General features: G+C 51.0%; 1 protein-coding gene across 5 annotated transcripts in view; it reads right to left on the reverse strand.

The window, feature by feature from the left end:
* NADK (NAD kinase) overlaps window positions 1–8,098 on the reverse strand; it is a 72,212-nt gene extending 64,114 nt beyond the window's left edge. For 3 of the 5 annotated variants that reach the window (XM_084821841.1, XM_084821838.1, XM_084821837.1), the window contains exon 1: window positions 5,532–5,722. The gene's annotated coding sequence lies outside the window, so the exon portion shown is untranslated. Of the gene's footprint in view, window positions 1–5,531; window positions 5,723–8,073 lie in introns of those variants that run through there. The other 2 variants (XM_084821839.1, XM_084821840.1) reach the window with 2 other exon arrangements.
* Window positions 8,099–14,575: the final 6,477 nt, after the last annotated feature.

The following is a 14,575-nucleotide window of genomic DNA, read 5'->3' on the forward strand; positions in this document are numbered from 1 at the left end:
AAATTGTGAGTTATGAATAAGCTGATTCATTTGCTGGATTTCTCCTGAGGTCTTGGGTAACGATGACCTAAAGAAGGCTCAGCTCTCTGTCATTCAGAAGTTAATAGCCCTAGATTTACACCATCTGAGAACAGCAGCTGGTAATCTTGCTCTCAATATCTTTAAATCATCTTTCAAAATATGGAATTACCAGAGCTTCATACTTGCAAACATTAACTATCTACAAATACAGGAGAGCATTTATGCTGTTTTAACATGTTGGCCTCTGCTTTGCTAACTGGCTAATTTAACAAGATTCTGTTTAATGAACACCATTGTCTCTGTGGAATCAGAGAGATAGAATCAGTTGGTCATACTCTTTTCTACAGCAATTTGAATAGGAGCCCAGAAAGCAGCTGGCTAATTTTATTCTTTTCTTGTATTTATTTTCTTTTATTCTTTTTCTTTATTAAGAACTCTACAAAAGACCCACTGAAACTGGTATATTTCTGTCTAGGTGATTATCTACAATACTGAAAAGCTACTTAAGTACTTTTTATCCTTAACACACATTAGGAAATAAATCTGCTTTGGCTCCTTCGAGAATGTATTTGTATCCTTATTACATAATTTATCCTGTTTGTATTAACTTTTATTAGACTGAGACCATACTGTATTATGACTTTACACGTTACCTCTGTGAAGCTTCCACCTTTCTGAAAAAGGAACTTTTGATCAAACCGATATTTACCAATGAAAACTGAGTTTTATCCACAGGACTTTTCATTGTTTTTGCAACAATGAGGGAATTCAACTTATCAAGCCCTCTGTTGTTACAGCTAACAGTTAGGAAAGTAAAATTAGAACAGACTTTGTAAGACTCCCACAGCAGAGGTGGGATAAAGCATAAGAAACTGAGCCAACTAAAAACATCAATAAATGTAGTTGTGTGGCTCTTTTCCACCTCTTGATTTATGTAAGAAATCCACTCAATTGTGCCAAAAGTTAAAAATAGACAAAAGTTTCTTCAACCTCCAAGCACATCTTTAGGCTCCACTACATATTCCCTTCCCCAATCCTCTATAACACCCCAATTCCACCATACACCCCAAGATCTCTCCTCATCCCCTTTCCCTCATGCATTGTACTCCACTTTCTCTCTGCAGACCCTTCCTCATATGCGGCCTTTGCAGTTCACCTGTAAATTACCGCCTTGTACCTTCACACATTGAGCACGCTCCGGGAGAGAGCGCAGGACAGGAAGGCCTGGCGTGCTATGGTCCATGGGGTCACGAAGAGTCGGACACGACTGAACAACAACAACAACCTTCACACATCCTAGGTCCGTTTGGCCCCTTACAACCCAAAGTACTCCCCTTGCCTTCCAACTGATTATTCCTACAAGCTCCCTGTACCACACAAAAGTGCGGGACCTCCGCTTCGTTTAAGAACCTCTCTCCTCTTGAGATTCACCTTCCTTTCTCCCCTCGCCTGACATCACAGGGCCTCCACAACTCCCAGACCCTCTTGCACTTCCACAGTTCTTGCCATTTAACGCCCACCCCCACACAGCTGCATTGCCAGGGCCTAGTTCTGGAACCTGGGAAAGAAGACTGAGGCCTTGAACATGTACAAAGTGATTTTCTCTCTCCCCACTTATACTTCGATTAGGCGTGTGCATTTCCAGGACAGATGCATGACATCCAAGCAAAACTGAGCCCATACACTTCTCAGTTTAGAAGCTAAACTCTGCCTGCTATCCCAAATTCACCCTTCCAATTATTGCCCCCCATGCACCCACCACATACCCATCGTTTTGTCCACACAGCCCCCTGTTCCCCTCTGCCCTAACACCTCATATCCCCCTTTCTCTGCCATAATCATCCATCAACCCCGATACCTGTTTCCCCCTCCTGCCTCCTTCCTTTGCCCTCAGCCCACACACATGCCCTATTCCCAACTCCCTCCCCTCTCCCCAACCCCTTTTGTCCCATATCCTCTCTTCCTCACAACCCCATGCACCTTCCTGCCCCATATCTCCTTTTCCTCACATCCAATCCCCTCTTTTGCCCCCTCTCCTTTTCCTCACACCCCACACGCCCTCCTGCCCCACGTCCCCTCTACCTCACCCCCATGCCCCCCTCCTGCCCCAAATCCCCTCTACCTCACATCCTCATGCCCCCTCCTGCCCCACGCCTCCGCTAACTCACACCCCCATGCCCCCTCCTGCCCCACGTCCCCTCTACCCCATGCCCACTCCTGCCCCACGTCCCTGCTACCCCACACTCCCCATGCTCCCTCCTGCCCCACATTCCCTCTACCCCACGCCCCCTCCTGCCCCACGCCCCCTCTACCTCACACCCCCCATGCCTCCTCCAGCCCCATGCCCCCTCCTGCCCCACACCCCCTCTACCTCACCCCCCATGCCCCCTCCTGCCCCACGCCCCCTCTACCTCACACCCTCCATGACGCCTCCTGCCCCACACCTCCTCTATCCCACACCCCCATGCCCCCTCCTGCCCCACACCCCCTCTACCTCACCCCCCATGCCCCCTCCTGCCCCATGTCCCCTCTACCGCACACCCTCCTGCCCCACACCTTCTCTATCCCACACCCCCATGCCCCCTCCTGCCCCATGTCCCTGCTACCCCACACTCCCCATGCTCCCTCCTGCCCCACATTCCCTCTACCCCACGCCCTCTCCAGCCCCATGCCCCCGCTACCTCACACCCCCACACCCCCTCCTGCCCCACGCCCCCTCTACCTCACACCCTCCTGCCACACACCTTCTCTATCCCACACCCCCATGCCCCCTCCTGCCCCACACCTTCCCTATCCCACACCCCCATGCCCCCTCCTGCCCCACACCTTCTCTATCCCACACCCCCTCCTGCCCCACGTCCCTCTACCTCACACCCTCCTGCCCCACACCTTCTCTATCCCACACCCCCATGCCCCCTCCTGCCCCACGCCCCCTCTACCTCACACCCTCCTGCCCCACACCTTCTCTATCCCACACCCCCATGCCCCCTCCTGCCCCACATCCCCTCTATCCCACAGCCTCCTGCCCCACACCTTCTCTATCTCACACCCCCACACCCCCTCCTGCCCCACGCCCCCTCTATCCCACACCCCACACCCCCTCCTGCCCCACGCCCCCTCTACCTCACACCCTCCTGCCCCACACCTTCTCTATCCCACACCCCCATGCCCCTCCTGCCCCACGTCCTCTCTACCTCACCCCCCATGCCCCCTCCTGCCCCACGTCCCCTCTATCCCACACCCTCCTGCCCCACACCTTCTCTATCCCACACCCCCTCCTGCCCCACGTCACCTCTACCTCACACCCTCCTGCCCCACACCTTCTCTATCCCACACCCCCATGCCTCCTCCTGCCCCACGTCCTCTCTACCTAACCCCCCATGCCCCCTCCTGCCCCACGTCCCTTCTATCCCACACCCTCCTGCCCCACGCCTTCTCTATTCCACACCCCCACACCCCCTCCTGCCCCACTTCCCCTCTACCTCACACCCTCCTGCCCCACACCCCCTCTACCTCACCCCCCATGCCCCCTCCTGCCCCATGTCCCCTCTACCGCACACCCTCCTGCCCCACACCTTCTCTATCCCACACCCCCATGCCCCCTCCTGCCCCATGTCCCTGCTACCCCACACTCCCCATGCTCCCTCCTGCCCCACATTCCCTCTACCCCACGCCCTCTCCAGCCCCATGCCCCCGCTACCTCACACCCCCACACCCCCTCCTGCCCCACGCCCCCTCTACCTCACACCCTCCTGCCCCACACCTTCTCTATCCCACACCCCCATGCCCCCTCCTGCCCCACACCTTCCCTATCCCACACCCCCATGCCCCCTCCTGCCCCACACCTTCTCTATCCCACACCCCCTCCTGCCCCACGTCCCTCTACCTCACACCCTCCTGCCCCACACCTTCTCTATCCCACACCCCCATGCCCCCTCCTGCCCCACGCCCCCTCTACCTCACACCCTCCTGCCCCACACCTTCTCTATCCCACACCCCCATGCCCCCTCCTGCCCCACATCCCCTCTATCCCACAGCCTCCTGCCCCACACCTTCTCTATCTCACACCCCCACACCCCCTCCTGCCCCACGCCCCCTCTATCCCACACCCCACACCCCCTCCTGCCCCACGCCCCCTCTACCTCACACCCTCCTGCCCCACACCTTCTCTATCCCACACCCCCATGCCCCTCCTGCCCCACGTCCTCTCTACCTCACCCCCCATGCCCCCTCCTGCCCCACGTCCCCTCTATCCCACACCCTCCTGCCCCACACCTTCTCTATCCCACACCCCCTCCTGCCCCACGTCACCTCTACCTCACACCCTCCTGCCCCACACCTTCTCTATCCCACACCCCCATGCCTCCTCCTGCCCCACGTCCTCTCTACCTAACCCCCCATGCCCCCTCCTGCCCCACGTCCCTTCTATCCCACACCCTCCTGCCCCACGCCTTCTCTATTCCACACCCCCACACCCCCTCCTGCCCCACGTCCCCTCTACCTCACACCCTCCTGCCCCACACCCCCTCTACCTCACCCCCCATGCCCCCTCCTGCCCCATGTCCCCTCTACCGCACACCCTCCTGCCCCACACCTTCTCTATCCCACACCCCCATGCCCCCTCCTGCCCCATGTCCCTGCTACCCCACACTCCCCATGCTCCCTCCTGCCCCACATTCCCTCTACCCCACGCCCTCTCCAGCCCCATGCCCCCGCTACCTCACACCCCCACACCCCCTCCTGCCCCACGCCCCCTCTACCTCACACCCTCCTGCCCCACACCTTCTCTATCCCACACCCCCATGCCCCCTCCTGCCCCACACCTTCCCTATCCCACACCCCCATGCCCCCTCCTGCCCCACACCTTCTCTATCCCACACCCCCTCCTGCCCCACGTCCCTCTACCTCACACCCTCCTGCCCCACACCTTCTCTATCCCACACCCCCATGCCTCCTCCTGCCCCACGTCCTCTCTACCTAACCCCCCATGCCCCCTCCTGCCCCACGTCCCTTCTATCCCACACCCTCCTGCCCCACGCCTTCTCTATTCCACACCCCCACACCCCCTCCTGCCCCACGTCCCCTCTACCTCACACCCTCCTGCCCCACACCCCCTCTACCTCACCCCCCATGCCCCCTCCTGCCCCATGTCCCCTCTACCGCACACCCTCCTGCCCCACACCTTCTCTATCCCACACCCCCATGCCCCCTCCTGCCCCATGTCCCTGCTACCCCACACTCCCCATGCTCCCTCCTGCCCCACATTCCCTCTACCCCACGCCCTCTCCAGCCCCATGCCCCCGCTACCTCACACCCCCACACCCCCTCCTGCCCCACGCCCCCTCTACCTCACACCCTCCTGCCACACACCTTCTCTATCCCACACCCCCATGCCCCCCCTGCCCCACGTCCTCTCTACCTCACCCCCCATGCCCCCTCCTGCCCCACACCTCGCCCCCCCGCACCCCGCCCCCGCCCCCGAGGCCCCGCCCCTCCGCCACGTCACTCACCGCGCGCGCCGGGCGCCCCCGCCCGCGCGCCCCCTCGCCAGGTGCGCGCGCCGCCCGCCGCCGCCGCCTGCCAAGCCTCACCGGCCCGCCGCCCGCCGGCAACTCCGCCGGCCCAGCAAGCGCCGCCAAGAGGCGCGGCGCCGCCGGCCCCCGCCTCTCCGCGGGCAGCCCGAGGGGGAGGGCCGCACTGCGCATGCGCGCGCGGCCGAGGGGGGCCCCCGGAGGAGCCGGGGAGGAGGGGAGGCGCGCGCGCGCGCGCGCGCGTCCCCCGCATGCGCAGTGTGCGTCGGCGCGGCGCGTCCCTGGACCGCGCTGGAGAGGGGGCCCATAGACTTACGGCGCCTCTCTAGACTCGTGCGCGGGGTCGGTTTCCGGGTCTGCCAATCCACCTTCCAACTTTAAACCGGTTTCAACCCGGTTTATCTGAAGGGACCCTGCGGTTTCATGAGGCCGCTGAGAATTCTTTGCTAGAGACCCCTATCCCCTGCCCAAGCGGCCCCTCTTCCTAGAGCTACAACTTTCAGAATCCCTGTACCTGGTAGCCGTCACCACTAAAAACAGGGTTGAAACCAGTTTAAAGTTGTAATGTAGATGGCCCCACCAAGTCCTGCTTCTTTTTGCTGCTGTTCTGTAATTTTCCTTTCTGAATGTTCGCTGGTTTTTATGTTACGGGGGAAGGATGTGTTCGGTTTTCTAATGTTAAGTTTAGTTTAGTTTTCTACCCTGCGCTTTGGGGGTTTAATTTTTGTGAAATTAAATTGCTAAATGGTGATATGGTTTTATGTTGTACCTTGTGGTTTTAATTTTTGTTGAGCTGCCCAGGGAGCTTCGGCTATTGAGCGGTATAGAATTGAAATAAAGAAATAGAATTGAAATAAATACATACATACATACATACATAAAGGTTTATTTGTTTATTACATTTCTATATCGCCCGATAGCCGAAGCTCCCTGGGCAGCTCACAAAAACTGAAACCACAAGGTACAACATAAAACCATATCACCATTTAGCAATGCTTAAGGGTGCCATCCTGTGCATGATGAGCCAGAAAAAAAGACTTGCAACTCCCAGCATTCCCCAGCCAGCCTTGCTGGCTGGGGAATGCTGGGAGTTGTAAGACTTTTTTTTCCTGTCTAAACATGCGTAGGATTGTGCCCTCAATGTCTTTGTAGCTAGCTGCCTTGAGCTCCAAGGAGGAAAAACGCGATATAAATATTTTAAAATTAAACCAAGGTGCAATCCTATGCATGTTTAGACAGAAAAAAGCCCTACAATTCCCAGCATGCCCCAGCTGCTGGGGCATGCTGAGAATTGTAGGGCTTTTTTCTGTCTAAACATGCATAGGACTGTGCCCTAAAATGGAGAAATGGAGATGGAGTAATGAAGAAATCCAGAGGGTTAGCATGTGATTGAGCGCACACCAGAGCTACACCAAACAGCGCAATTCCTGTTCTGTTCGTCTTACAGAGTCTTAGGGTCTTATGGGTCAAACGATCTTAGGGTCAAATGAAAATGTTATGTATATATGTATTTTGATTTTTTTTAAAAAAAAAATTTAAAAGTCAAGGGAGTGCAAGTCTTCTGCATACATTTGCATGTTGCAATCTTTGGGGAGTTTTGTGGATGGGTTTTTTTAAACCATGAAATTTTATTTGATTTTGACACAAGATTCACAAAATAAAGGCGAGAAGAAGAAGGTGTAGAATAATAAATCCCGAAAGAAAGGAATTCAAAGGATCTTTGGGGAATTTTGTGGATGGGATTTTGGGATGGAAATCCAAAGCAGCTTCAGCCCTCGCAGCCGACCTGCAATTTTAACAGTGGGATGTCTACATTGCAGGGCTGTCATAAAGCCCAGCCGTTTCTACCCCCACCCCCAGCAAAAGGGACAGCAAAGAGAAGAGTTGGTGCTCTTCCTAAGTTCGATCTAATTTCTAGGGAGGAAATTGTAGCTTTTTAAAGTTGTTAAAAATAAACCTGCCAGTGCAAATACATTCAAATACAATCACAGCTACGGAAAAATCCTGCATTGTCTCCATTGATTTCTATGGGCAGGTCTCACTTCTGCCCTGAGCTAGATTTTAAAATACCTCTCCCCCCAAGTTAACCCAGAAATTTCGTATCAAGACAACGAGGGTGGGTCTCTCTAAAAATTTTTTTTATCTCTCCGGAGAAACCCACAAGGCACTAGTCGAGCTATTGCGCACGCATGAGAAAGGCCAGTCTGAAAAGTGAGCAAGAGAGAGCGCCTTCGACGCGCATGCCACGTGGGTGACACTTGAAAAGGCAGGAGGAGCACCAGAAAGACGTGTCCGGGCTCTAGAGCACTCTGCACAAGCTCAGAGGCACTCTTGTATTTCTTTCCTTCAGCAAAATGTTCACGACAAAAAGCTCATTTTTCAAAACCGGGGCTGGGCTGGTGAAGGGGTTAATATAAGAGAGCCCTTGACCACATGCAGAGTGATTCCCCCCCCTTACCAATGAATAATAATAGCACAGGCCATATATCTCAGATATGGGGGGGTGGAGGGGGTTACTCACAAGTAGGCATGATTTCCAGGCACCATCAGGTCCTGTTGCCTCTTTATAAATGAAGCGCTTCTTCAAAAACAGGTAGCTGTGTATTTAAGTGTGTAGGACAGTGCCTGAGGCATTCTGAAACACTTGGGTGTGCTTGTCAAGTGTTTCCCCACACACATATTGCAGAAGGATGGGGGAATTAAAATGTGGAAGTTAACCAACAAGGAAACACGGTGACCAAATGGAAAATAGATTCCCGTGATGACTACTTATAGAGAAAGGTTGAGCAACATTAGAAGTTTCAGTAGAACATTTCCAACAATGGGCATCTTAAGGCAGAAATTCTGCCAAAAAACAAAGCTAACAACAACAACATCAGCACGTGAGACCAGCAATAAAATGTTGCAGCGTGAAGTGCTCCCGTTCAGGGTTGCAGCCAGCCATGCCCTCTTCCAGGAGGTTCCATCCCCTGCCCCCCTGCATCAGTCAGCCAGCATTCTGTGCTCACTGAACATACTCCCCTCGTTGACCGGGGGAGACCAAAAGTGGATCAGTGAAATCAGAGGTGGGCAGCTGCAGCAGATGGCAGATTTGGGGGAACCATTAAGGGCAGCAAAAAATGTGGGGTCCTGAGCCACCAGAATCAGTGCAAGTCTCGTTGAAATGAGCGGGAAAGCACCTTTGTGCATTTCAATCACATCTGTGAAGGAGAGCATCTTCCTGGCTTGTGCCCCATGATAATGAGCATGGGAGTGGGCAGGGGGAACCATTTGGATTTTCTGCCGCAAGACTTCAAAATGCCATACACTCACTCTTCATGAAACGTTGCTCATATTTTACAAATAAGCGAAATGCCAACTCCCCATCCTAGAAGAATGAATCCTAGTGATGATCAATCTCTCTCCCTCTCTCTCTCCCTTTTTCTCTCTCTTGCTCTCTCTCTCTCTTTCTGTGCCTGTCTATCCACCTGCCTCTGGGTGCTTCCAGATGAGGCTTTTATCGTGCAATTGCCCTTCCTCATTCAACGGCATTTCAAGAGTCCAGAAAACATTCCTCCAGATGAAACCCTCCCGAGTCTTCCCACTGCTTCCTCGGTCTTTTTTCTTAGCACAGAAAATCCGTTAAGGAGAGAGAGACGGAAAAAGCTCCACCAGGTCTTTCGACTGGTAGCACCTTCCAACTGAAGGCACCCTCTCTCACACTTCTCCAGCAGCATGCAGCTTCAAGAGGCATCTGAAAACATATTTACATTGCTGTCTGCCAGCTATTGATTTTAAAGGACACTAACCTCCCTCTCCAGGAGAGACACATGTCTAAGAAATGCGTTTTATTGCCCGTGCAGGGACTCGCAGATGTCTCCCGAGGTTGGAGAACTCCTAGGTTTGATGAACACTTATCCTGATTAATGGCAATTAGGCCTAGCGGCTGAACAGACAGCAATCTGTTTTTAGGCAGTTCCAAAGAAGTGACCTTGGGAATGAACTCTTGAAGCCTTACTTTATGGGACAGGATTGGCTCTGTGCCAGCCATAACCTGGTGCGATGACAATTGAGTACCACTAATCTAAAAGAATATCAGCCAGTTGTGCCTCAGGGACCACCTCTTAGGGGTGTCGTCAGAAATCGAGCAGGGACGCTGACATGCAGGTTTGAATTCTCGCGAGCAGAATAGAAGCAGCGTGGAGGGCTGGTTTCCTGCCAGAGATTCTGGGAGTTATGCTCCCAGTCCCTGGAGAAGAGATTACCCCTGCCCCAACGTCAGTTTTTGGAACCTTGAGGTAGGGAAGGACAAGACGTTGCCTTCGTGTGTCACCTTTGAGCTTTTCTGGAAGGAAGCATCTGGCTGCAAACAGGACAGACCCTTGGCCTGTTGGAGCAAGGCAATTCTTAGAAAGATCCGATGCATTTACAGCAGACGGGTCTACACTTAGTTCCATGCCAGAAACGTTTTACAAGAAGTCTGGTAAGGAACTTTTCAACCACGTGAAGACGGGATTTAATCCAAAGGGCACATTCTTAAAGGCACTTTAAATGGGGATTTGGCAGCCAGGCAAAGGCGGCATAAAGCAGGGGGGAAGTTAGGGTGGCTAATGCAGTGTAGGGGCCCACACTAGCCATGTCCCCCCCGACCACTACATAATGAAAATGATATTCACTATCATAAGATTGCTGATGGGCATTGTCTTAGCCAGACCTTTATTTGGCCAAGGGCCAAATTCAGCTTGTCTAGGGGCCCAAGCTAGCCACACGCACCCCACGACCACCAACCATTTGGTGGCTTTCCGGCTTTTATGCAGTTTCCCCCGCTTCTAAAAGGTTGAAAATGCCTCCCCTAAGGCTGGTTCTGCCATTATAAGCCTCATGATTCTACTGCATATAAAAATGACACCTGTTTCTCTAATAACATGAAACTTGGCATCCATGATCTACCCGATAAGATCTACAGTTGTGCAAAATTTCAAGGTGATCCGATAAAAATTGCCACAGGTACAGAGAGTCTAAACGCGCTGAAAATTGACACAGTTGTACTTTTTACTCCAAGCTGAGAGTCGGCATGTCATATATTGCTTTCAAATGCTGGTGAAAGCTAGTGATGTACTTAATTCGGGTTTGTCGGGGAGATGTGTCTTTTATCAGTTTGGTGAAGTTCTCAGCCACGGTTCAAGAACCCTGTAATAATACATTCCCTTTTTAAAAACCAGGGAAATTCAATGATTAAAAAAAACCTGCCAGTTTAAGACTAGAGTTAAGGCTATCTCATGTTGGATCCAGGCCCACAAAGCCAGGAAATTGGAAGCTAAGGCGGATGCCTTAACTGACGGGCCCTGTGATCAGTAATGATGTTAGAATCATAGAATAGTAGGGTTGGAAGGGGCCTACAAGGCCATCGAGTCCAATGTTGTGAGATGTTAAGCAAAATCACCAATCGTGCTTGCTTACAAGCGACAAATAGGCGTGGGTCAACTCACAGGAGAATTCCTCTAGGACCAGGACAACACGGGGCATCTTTGCTGGTGCCAGGCATGCCATCCACCCCTTCTGGATTTGGTCCTGACAGACCCAGGAAAAGTATGGGTGCATGGAAGGTGGGTTGTAAGCAAGCACCGCTTGTGACATTGCACAACATCTTTACTAAATCATGGGGCACGTCTGCTAGGACATCAGTCTTAGCTTTTAATTGCTTGGCTTTGCAGAGCTTAAGCCAACATCTATCTATCTATCTATCTATCTATCTATCTATCATTTGTGGCATTTATATACTGCTGAATATAATAAAAAATCTCTCAGCAGTTCACAACATGAGATAGCTTTTTGTTCAGTCATTCAGTCGTGTCCGCTATGTAGTGATTCCTATGTATGCTTGCTATGTAGTGATTCCAGTGGCACAGTAATTGGTCGTTGAACCAAAATTAAGCAAAGTCACATTTTCTTCTGGTGAATTCCTTTCTCTTTACGGCAGCCTTTCCCAACCTTGGGCCCCCAGGTGTTGTTGGAATTTGTTGTTGTTCAGTCGTTCAGTCGTGTCCGACTCTTCGTGACCCCATGGACCATAGCACGCCAGGCCTTCCTGTCCTGCGCTCTCTCCCGGAGAGTGCCCAAGTCCATATTCATTGCATCGGTGATGCTATCTAGCCATCTCATCCTCTGCCGTCCCCTTCTCCTTTTGCCTTCAGTCCTTCCCAGCATCAGCGTCTTTTCCAGAGAGTTTTCTCTTTGCATTAGGTGGCCAAAATATTTGAGCTTCAGCTTCAGTATCTGTCCTTCCAATGAGCACTCAGGGTTGATTTCCTTTAGGGTGGACTGATTGGACCTCCTTGCAGTCCAGGGGACTCGTAAGAGTCTTCTCCAGCACCACAGTTCGAAAGCATCAATTCTTCGGCGCTCAGCCTTCCTTATAGTCCAGCTCTCACAGCCATACATTACTACTGGGAAAACCATAGCTTTGATTAGACGGACCTTTGTCGGCAAGGTGATGTCTCTGCTTCTTACTATGCTGTCTAGGTGTGCCATAGCTTTCCTCCCAAGGAGAAAGCGTCTTTTAATTTCATGGCTACAGTCACCATCTGTGGTGATCTTGGAGCCCAAGAAAATAAAATCTGTCACTGCTTCCATTTCTTCCCCTTCCATATGCCAGGAAGTGATGAGGCCAGATGCCATGATCTTCGTTTTGTTAATGTTGAGTTTCAAACCAGCTTTTGCACTCTCCACTTTCACCCTCAACAAGAGGCTCTCTAGATCCTCTTCACTTTCTGCCATTAGGGTGGTATCATCCGCGTATCTGAGGCTGTTGATAATTCTCCCGGCAATCTTAATTCCAACCTGTGATTCATCCAACCCGGCATTTTTCATGATGTACTCTGCATATAAATTAAATAAGCAGGGCGACAATATGCAGCTTTCTCGTACTCCTTTCCCAATTTTGAACCAATCGGTTGTTCCATGTCCGGTTCTTACTGTTGCTTCTTGACCCTCGTACAGGTTTCTCAGGAGACAGGTAAGGTGGTCTGGTACCCCCATCTCTTTCAGAATTTGCCACAGTTTGTTGTGATCCACACAATCAAAGGCTTTAGCGTAGTCAATGAAGCAGAAATAGACGTTTTTCTGGAATTGAGATAGCTTTACCTCTGGTCTTAAGCTGGCAAGTATATGTGTATACATACACACGCACACACACGTCCTGCCTTTCCTGCAAAGAGCTTGAGGCAGCAGACATTCTTGCTTGCACACTCACAGACACACACCAGCCCTGTGACGCAGGTTAGGCTGAGAGGGAGTAACAGGCCCGAGGTCACCGGCTGAGCTTCACAGCTGAGCGGGAATTTCAGGGAGGAGGGTTCATGGCAGCTCTACGTAGCTTCCGTACACAGAGACAGATGATGCCCAGATGTCAGAGACAAGCAACGAGGGAGGACTCAGCCTTCATGCCCTGCTTTGTTCGCTTCCCAAGAATGGCCATGTTGGCTGGGGAGAGTGGCTGTTGTAGTCCAACACATCAATTCTAAATAATAACAAATGCTTCCACATACACACCAAATAATTAATTCTAAACAATTAAATGAGTGATGAGTATGTGATACACTTGTCAAAGGTGCAGATGCCATTACTTAAATTGTGTAAAAGAGTATTTATTTTCATTGGATTGGATCCAGACTTAGGGTGGAATCCTACGCATGTTTAGACTGAAAAAAAGTCCAACTCCCAGCATGGCTGGCTGGGGAATGCTGGGAGTTATAGGACTTTTTCTGCCTAAACATACATGGGCTTACACCCTTAGTCATGCTTGGAGTAGACCCATTGAAAATAATGGAACATATGTTAGTCATGATGACCAACTTGATTTCAGTGGGTCTAGTCTGAGCATGAAAATGTCTGGATCTGCCCAATAACAAAAGTTCCCTGGGTAATTTACAAGTCAACTGAACTGTATTGAAATTATAAATGCCATGATATGCCCACTATCAAATACAGTCAAATACTAAACGCTATTGCATGCTAGCCATCAAATCTATACGCCATTGCATGCTGGCTGTTAAACGGTATCAAGTATCTATAACAATGAAATATGAAACATCAAATATACAGGTAACACGTATTTTGAAAATATTCAAAAAAATACCTGCAATGTTCAGTGAATACCCCAAGAACATAGGAAGAAAACTCCACCCAAACACCAAAGGAGCTCATTTCTGGAAATGCTAAACAGTGCTGGTTTCATCAGTCAGCTGTCAGAAACAGACAACTGAGAGGCTGCAAATGTATTTAACATCATCATTCATTGTCTCCTCATCTCAGCCTCTCCTCTTCATTGCATTAATATTCTTTTCATTTCTACCTATCTTTATACCTGTCTGCCCCTGATGGTTGAGATCACAGGCGTTTTTGAAATCCTACCCAAATGCTCTTCCCAGGCTTAGAGGACCACCAAAAAAAGTGTGTGTGGGGGGGAAGTATCCCAAAGAATGAAATACAAAATAAAGTCTCTGACCTTTATTGCCTCCTGGTTTCTAAAACGAGCAAAGCAGCTTCGCCCAGCCTGCTCCAAATCCTTCTTGTTGCACAGTGCCTACAGGAAAGGGATTAGGTGCTCTGACTAATAAAATAAGCCCCCTCCTTAAGACACAGGCCATAGCCGTTGTGTGACACTTCCAGAATGTACAGTTATTTTAACTTCTTTTAGGCTTGATTCATTGATTCATTCATTTGTTATATTTCTATACCGCCCCATAGCTGAAGCTCTCTGGGCGGTTCACAAAAATTTTAAAAAAAATTACAATACATTATATAAAGTATAAAACCATTCATGTAATGGCATGGAACAAATAGCCCTCACAACAGCACCATATATCAAAAACAATTTGAAATGATCAGCCAGAGACAATCGAAGAGACTGTTATGTGCTTCCAAACGCCTGAGAGAAGAGGGCAGTTTTAACCTGGCACTGAAAAGATGACAATGTTGGCAACAGGTGGGCCTCGTCAGGGAGATTATTCCAGAAACAGGGGGCCACCACCGAGAAGGCCCTC

This window comes from Heloderma suspectum, chromosome 15 (assembly GCF_057233095.1).
Source record: "Heloderma suspectum isolate Gila_16-S chromosome 15, 16-S_ref, whole genome shotgun sequence".
NCBI classification, from domain to species: Eukaryota; Metazoa; Chordata; class Lepidosauria; order Squamata; family Helodermatidae; genus Heloderma; species Heloderma suspectum.